Here is an 8628-nt window from a genome sequence, read left to right on the forward strand (position 1 = left end):
AAAAAAAAGCTAAAATGAAGAGAGAGAAATACTGTTAACTGATGATACATGGAGGGGATTATAATCATTGTAATGAAACAAAGTATATGATGTGTTAAATGTAAAACTGATGATCTGCCCTGTAAACTTTCACTTACTTCACAATAAAAATTATATAAATATATATAAACCTAACATCAGAGCCCCCAAATATATGAAACAGCTACTGACTGAATCAAAGGGAAAAATAGACAATTCTAAATAATAGTTGGAGACTTCAATACACCACCTTCAATAATGGACAGAACATTTAAGAAGATTAATAACAAAAAGAGAATTTGAACACACTATCTATCATCTTCACCAGTCATCTGTCAGTTTATCTCATTGTGGTGGCTTCTGTGGTTCTGTGATACTGAAAGCTATGCCACCAGTATTTTGAATGTGGGCAGGGTCGCCCATGGAGGATAGGTTTCAGGTGAGCTACCAGACTAAGACTCAAAAGAAAAAGTGGACTACTTCTGAATAACAACACAATATTGAAGCATGATGAATAGCACCAGAATACTGTCAGATATACTGCTGGAAGATGAGCCCCTCAGGTTGAAATGCATTCAGAATACCACTGAGGAAGAGCTGCCTCTTCAAAGTAGAGTTGAACATGATGATGTGAATGGAGTAAACCTTTTGAAACCTTCATTTGTTGATGGGGCACAATTCAAAATGAGAAGAAACGGCTGCAAATGTATGAAGCATGAATATAGGAAAATTGGAAGTTGTCAAAACTGAAATGCAACCATTGATTTCCTAGGCAACAGTGAGCTAAAATGGACTTGTTTTGATCATTTTGAATCAGAGAATCGCATGGTTTACTAAGCTGGGAATGACAAATTGAAGAGGAGTGGCGTTGAAGTCTGCATAAAAAATAACATTTCAAGATCTATCTGTCTTGACACAGAGCTAGAGCAGCTGAGGACTCATGTGTACTTGCAGCTAGGAGACAGGCTTACAGAATGTGTCCTTTGGTTGTTTAAATGAATAAATGTTCCCTTCTCCCCCCTCAAAAAAACAAACAAACAAAAAACAGAGGCAGTAGAGTCAAATACTGTTGAATGATGATGCACGGAGGAGATTGTAATCATTGCAATGAAACATTGATTGTAAAACCAATGTTCTCCAATGTAAACTATCACTCAAGTCACAATAAAAACTAAAAAAAACAACAACAAACAAACCAAGATCTATCTTGAAGTATAATGCTGTCTGTGATAGGACAATAACCATATGCTTGCAAGGGAAACCAGTTAGTACCACTAATTATTCAAATTTAAGCACCAAACACTAAAGCCAGTGATGATGAAACACAAAGAATTTTACCAACTTGTTTGGTTTGAAATGGATCAAACATGCAATGAATATGTATTGATAATTACTAGTGATTGGAATGCAAAAGTTGAAACAAAGAAGAATGATCAGTAGTTGGAAAATACAGCCTTCTTGATAGAAATGATGCTGGAGATGACATAGAATTTTGTAAGACCAATGACTTACTCCTTGAAATTCCTTTGTTAAACAGCATAAAGTGACTATATGTTAAACAACATTAAATGACATGGATTTCAGAAGATGGAATACTCAGGAATCACATTGACTACATTTATGGAAAAACATGGTGGGACAGCTCTGTATCATCAGACAAAACAAGACCAGGAGCAGACTGTGGAACAGACCATCAGTTGTTCCTGTGTAAGTTCATGTTGGAGCTGAAGAAAATTAAAACAAGTCCTTGAGAGCCAAAATATGTCCTTGAACATAACCCACCTGAATTTAGAGATTATCTCAAGTGCAGATTTGATTGATTAGACACACTAATGACCAACCACCAGAATAGTTGTGTATTGACGTCAAGAACATCATATATGATCAAAAAGCATAAGGTTGTTCAGAAGATAAGAAAGAAAAGATCAAAATGGATGTTAGAATATATTTTGAAACTTGTCCAGCATGAAGTTTCAAAGGAAGAAATAAGGAGGTAAAATTGCTGAACAGAAAATTTCAAAGGGTAGCTTGAAAAGACAAAGTCAAATATTACAATGAAATGTGCAAAGATCTGGAGTTACAAAACCAAAAGGAAGAAATACACTCAGCATTTCTCAAGCTGAAAGAACTGAGGAAAAAATTTAAGTCTCAAGTTTCAGTATTGAAGGATTCTATGAGCAAATACTGAAAGCAGCAAAAGAAGATGGAAGTAGGAATACACAGAGTCACTGTACCAAAAACAAATGGTCTTTGTTCAACCATTTCAAGAGGTAGCATATGATCACACATCGATGATGCTGAAGGAAGAAGTCCAATGTGCACTGAGGCACTGGCAAAGAACAAGACTCCAGGAATTGATGGCATATAAATTGAAATCTTTCACCAATCTGATGCAGCACTGGAGGCACTCACTCATCTAGTCCAAGGAGTATGGACCACAGCCACCTAACCAACTGATTGGAAGAGATCCATCTTTATGCCTATCTTAAAAAGTGGTGACCCAATGGAATGGTGGAAATTATCAGACAATATCTCTAATATCACATGCAAATAAATTTTTGCTAAAGATAATTCAAAAATGGCTACAACAGTACATTGACAGGGAACTGTCAAAGGTGCAATCTGGATTCAGTCATGGATGTAGAACAAAGGTTATCATTGATAACCTCAGCTGGATCTTGGCTAGAAGCAGAGAATACCAAAAAGATGCCTGGTCCAAGCCATTGTATTTTCAGTAGCCTCATTTTCATGGAGTCCTGGTGTGGCACTGTGGGTAAATGTGCCAGACTGCAAAGCTGTTTGAACTGCAAAGTCGGTGGTTCAAGCTCACCAGCTGCTCCTCAGAAACCCTATACAGGGTCGCTATGAGTCGGAATCGACTCGACAGCACTTAACAACAACATATGCATATAAAAGTTGGACAATGAATAAAGAAGACATTCTAGCAGAATTGATGAATTTGAGTTACAGTGTTGGAGAAGAATATTTAAGGTATCAGGGTCTGCCAAAATAACAAATTTGTGTAGGTAGAAGTACAACCAGAATGCTCCTTAGAAGCCAAGATGGCCAGATTTTATCCCTCATAGTTTGGACATGTTATCATGAGGGACCTGTCCCTGGAGAACGACATTATGCTTGGTGAACTGAAGGGACTATGAAAAAGAGAGTGACCCCTAACACACTGTGCCAGCAACCATGGGCTCTAACAAAGATTTATGATAATGACTGAGCCCTGGACAGTGTTTTGTTCTGTTGTGCATACAGTCACTGTGAGTCTGAACTAACTTGATGGCACCTAACAGTAACAACATATTCTGCGTATCTTTAGATCTCTATTGTGGGTACATTAGTTATCTATTGTTGTGTTACAGTTTTCAAGGAAGAGCACATTACTGAAGCTGAGAATTATTTCCGCTTGCTTCTTGCCAGTAGAAGTTTTGCATTCCCCTGGCCTCTCTTTATTTTGTACTGTACTTTTCATTCTACCTTTTTAAGGGCTGGCAGAGATTTGCTGATACAACTCTTGCAGAAATTTTATTGACTTCCTATGAACCTCATTGGGTTTATTCCTTTACACACAAGAATTTCCTAGCAACATGGCAGATGCAGACCCTGAGGATGAGTGAGGAAGGGGAAAAGCAAGATAGAGTGAGCAGGATGGTGGCCATTGTTCTTTTTAACCTAGTTTCAGAAATGACATCTCATCACTTGGGTCATTTTTTAAAATTAGAAGGTCAGTAAGTCTACCCTACAACCAAGATAATTATATAAGGGTATGTTTGCCAGGTAGGGATTTTAGGGGATTGTTTTACAAGTTGTGGGTTATACCTCTTACTATAAAGTACTCCTTTTAGTTTGGTCTAATGCTTTTTGCCCTGTATACCTGTTTCTCACAACCCTTACCAATAAGGTACATTTTCAAAGTTTGAACATGCTATGTCAAGTTTTCATTTCTTTTAAGTGAGGTTGAGCACTACATGGAAAATTTCGTTAAGAAGGATCAGCACAAAGCTGGTTACTATGAGATAAAGGTTAAAGATGTACCAAATGTGCACCTTTTCCAAACTGCTGTACCTCTCCATCATCTCTAGCAGGACTCCGACTCCTCCCCTCTGTGTTCTCCCTCTATCTTTGTGGTAATTAGCTTCAGTGTTTCTCAGAACTAATAAAACATAATGGAAATGGCTTGTGCAGTTGTGGAGGCTGGCAAGTCCTAAAGTTGTGGGTCAGGCATCAGTCTGGTCTCCCAATCCACATGATTCCAGGGGCTGACAAATCCAAACTATCAGAGCTGACAACAGGCTGCAGAAGCTGGCAGATGAGGTCAGATGATCGGCTTCTCAAGGGTTGCTATAAAAGACCTGGGGACTCTTGGGCCCAGAGTCAGTGATAAAGCCACAGAGGACTAGCATGGAGAGTGAAGTGTCCTACTGATAAGAATAGAGGGCATATGCATAAGAAACCGATAATACCCACTTGACCTGGCTTCAATGACTGGATAATCAGAGCTCAACTAGAAGAAGAAAGAAGAGGAAAACAAGAGTAACTGATACAGTTTGGTGAACTTGACCTACAGCTATGGATGCAGTAGCTCAAAAGAGGGAACAGGTCTTTACAGCAAGGATCATTCCCACCCCCTCTATACCATACACAGAGTAGAAAGGGATGGGCAACTTGGACATTGGCTACCCAAAATGGGAGGGGTTCAAAAGGCAAGAAGTGACTGGTTTACAAACTTTCAAGAGGGAAACTAGATCCAGAGGGCACGGAAGAAGGTAGAATCTCCACTGAGTAGTATCCAGTCTGTCTGGACAGAGCTGATGAAAGGAGATGGGAATAGGTCTCTTGTGGTACAATAGTGAATAATTGCTATCAGGACTGTCTGTGAGGGTTGAAAATGTGAAAGTAGACCTTTTGTAGCCAAAGCAAGGGAGTGACTGACTTTGCAGTCCAGGAGTCCCAGAGAAACAGTGACACCAGAGATGGAGGCAGAGACAATGGCGTGGAGGGAGAGGGGCTGTGTGCTGACAACCGGGGGGCAGGCTTCCAGGGTATACCCTTTAGTTGATTGATGATGCATGGAGGGGATTGTAACCATGGCAATGAAATGACATACGATAGGATGAATGTAAAGCTAACGTTCTCCCATGTAAACTGTCACATAATTCACAATAAAACTTTTTTTTTTTTCAAATAAAAGTGTTGCTGTGAGTCAGTAACTGACTCGATGGAACTTAACAACAACACCGTTGTTTGCTGGACCATGAACCACAAGGTCTGTGGTTCAAGCAGCAGCAGAGAGAAAGAGGAGATTTTTTTGCTCCTGCAGTGATTTACAGCCTGGGGAGCCCTGGACAAGGTCGCTATGACTTGGAACTGACTGAAAGGCACGTTAACAACCACAACAACACTTCTGTCTTAGAGGAACCCTGGTGACATAGTGGTTAAGCTATTGGCTGCTAACTTAGAGGTTGGCAGTTCAAATCTACCAGCTGCTCTGTTGGAGAAAAACACAACAGTTTGCTACTGTAAAGATTCACAGCCTTGGAAACCCTCTCAGAGGTGGGTGGTGAGGGTAGTTCTACTCTGTTCTATAGGGTTGCTATGAGTTGGTTTTTATAGCTGTCTGACACAAAAATGTTACGTTTCTGTATCAAACAAAGTCACCAGCTAAATAAAGCATGCATGTTCCAGTGCCCTGGAAACTAATTGTGACCTGAGTTGATTCTGGATTATGGAATAGGACAGGTGGTCAGTACAATTCAACACTCATAAAATGAAAAAATTGAGATGTGGGCACAGGACCTGGTGAAACAGTCCTAGAGCATAAGCTGAAAGCTTTGTGCTAAAAGGAGGAAATCCACAGGATAGAAGGAGTCAGGGTATCGGCCACCTTTTCCGCCCCAGACAGTTAACGCTGAGGAATTCCACAAAAGACAGATCAATCTCTGGTTTGTTTTAAGCCACTGTGATTTTGGCCTTTGTAACAGAAGTTAAGTGTGAATCCTGACAGACATTTCATCCTCAAGATTATTCCCTGTTAATCCCTTGGAACTAGTTGGTATCGGGTAGTTAGGGAATTGGATCAGGAAGATGTTAACAGTGGTGGGATTGAACGAGATGGATGGCAGCTGAGGTCATCATTGAAAAGTCACCTGCAATGAGAACTAAAGCCTATTCCTGACCATGATGGGAACCCACTCAGGAACCTTAGTGAGGACCAGACAGGGAAGCATCCCCGAAGAAGAGAATGACATGAAATAATCCAAGGAAACACACTAAAAGAGCAGGCAGGGTCTAGTTTGAGGTAGTAATTTAATGATGCTTAAAACCTATGATTATTAAAATATAAAGCAGTCAAAAATACAAGTGCAGGGGGAAAAGGGCAAAAGATACAGTCCTGGCTAAATGGACCCTGGGCTCCTATTTCACACACCTGGTTCCCATTAATCTTTCATCCCGATAGATTCCTATGGAGCCTCCCTTGCCTTTCCCTAATCTTGTCCTGAGCTGGTATGTAAATTAAACCAGCAGCTTTAATCTTTATAACATAACAGGAGGAAAGAAGATAGTTAAAGATGAGGATGTAGTGGCAGAATGACCAAAATAGATAATATAGGGACAATAGACAGAGCTACCCTAAGGCTAGGTTTTCTTCCTTGAACCGGTATCTTCCTTTTACCCGTCTCCAAAATATGCATTCATAGGTCGTCTTAAGAAAACCCTTACCAGTTGGCCTTTTTCCAAGACTAGGGTACAGCTGGGCTGAAGGGCCACATGTTGAAGTTATTAATATGCCTATGCCCTTTTCCCCCACTGAGTTCACTGATCAAAGGCCCTGCCAGAGCAGCAGTGGATAGCCTCGCATAATGGGAACTGAAATTCTACTTAAGAAACTGGCTTTGCCAAAACACACTACCTTTTTAAGTGAAACATTCCTTGCACATATTAACCTGATTACAAAAAGGAAGGGGGATCTTTTTTCCTTCTGTACCCTGCTAATAATTTTCTGTCAAGTTTGATTTGGCTTCAGCTCCACTCCAAGTTCTTGTGATGTGCCCCGTTCACCAGTAAACTAGAAACAGAAGGTGCTGCACAAACTCTGAGACCGGATACTCTGTCTATGGACACAGACGTGCAGAATTCAGTTCCCTGCCAGCCGGGACGGCCCGTGACTTTTCCCGTCTCTGACAACCAGCAGCTGGCCTCTAATTCACACAGGGAGAAAATGGTGGAAATAATTAAGGGTTCTTGGAGTTAACAGAAGCATTGACTCATTACACAGGGTCCCCACCTAAAAAGGGAGTAAACCAGTGTGCCTATTAGAGAAAAGAACAAACAGCAACAAAGCATTTTAAAGTCCCAATCAGTTCAAACCCCATGCTGGAGAGTTAGGTTGAAGAGCTGGTTAGGTGAGAAAAAAAGGGGACACAAACTAGAGTTGAAAGAAGCAGTATTTTTTATTTTGCCTGATAAATATTCTATGGCTTATTTCACTACATTCTAGGGTAACTAGGTTCCAGCACAGTTGACAAAAACTTTGTCTCCAGATAAGCATATTAAAGATACAGGAGTTGCCTAATAGAAGACAGGCCATGAAGAGCATCCCCTTTCTTTGAGATACATCAGAGGCCACCCCTTGTAGAAGAGTGTTCGTTAGATGTGCTAATGACTTCTTTAGGAGCCCTGAGCACTCGAATATTATAGATTGCAAGCTCTTGCTCAAGTTTTACAGTCTCTCACATTAAAATCTCCTTTGCCTCTGGTTGTAAACATAAAGAAATACAGACTTGTATAAAAACAAACGTGTCTTGTAAGGATCTCGTCTGCTGCTCCAGTCCTCATATCTATACAAACTTGAAGATGCTGAGCAGTTGATTTATCATACAGAAGGTCAGAAATGTCCCCTGATAAATATCCATAAAGGGGAACAACAGTCTAGGCAAGTCATTCCTTGTTTGTATTTGTCAACTACTAAACTCGTTTTCAAATGAGGACCACGAAGATCTTTTTCAATGACTTTCTGTAAAACTTCAGGCAGGCGTCCTGTCAAAATACATTAAGGACTTGGAGGCTTTTTTTTTTTTTTTTTTTAATTTTGTCTCCATTTTTTTAAATTGTGAATTATGTGATAGTTTACATGGGAGAACATTAGCTTTACATTCATCCTATCGTATATCATTTTATTGCCATGATTACAATTCCGTGCATGCATCAACAACTAAAGGGTATACCCCGCAAGCCTGCCCCTCAGTTATCAGCACACAGCCCCTCTCCCTCTCTGGGTCTAGAGTCCCCAACCACTCCATCTCTCCATGTCATCATCTCTGCCTCCATCTCTGGCGTCACTGTTTCTCTGGGTAGGGTCCTGCACCCTACTCTTCTCCCTTGGTGGTCCCAGGGACCTCCACTCCTGGACTGCAAAGTCAATCACTCCCCTCCTTTTGCTACAATTGTCTATCTTTACATTTCCAACCCTCACAGTCAGTCCTGATAATTATTTACTGTTGTACCACAAGAGTCCTATCCCCATCTCCTTTCATCAGCCCCTCCCAGACATATTGGATAGGGCTCAGTGAAGATTTTACTTTCCTCTGTACCCTCTGGATC

This window comes from Chrysochloris asiatica, unplaced genomic scaffold (genome assembly GCF_000296735.1).
Source record: "Chrysochloris asiatica unplaced genomic scaffold, ChrAsi1.0 scaffold00037, whole genome shotgun sequence".
Taxonomy (NCBI): domain Eukaryota; kingdom Metazoa; phylum Chordata; class Mammalia; order Afrosoricida; family Chrysochloridae; genus Chrysochloris; species Chrysochloris asiatica.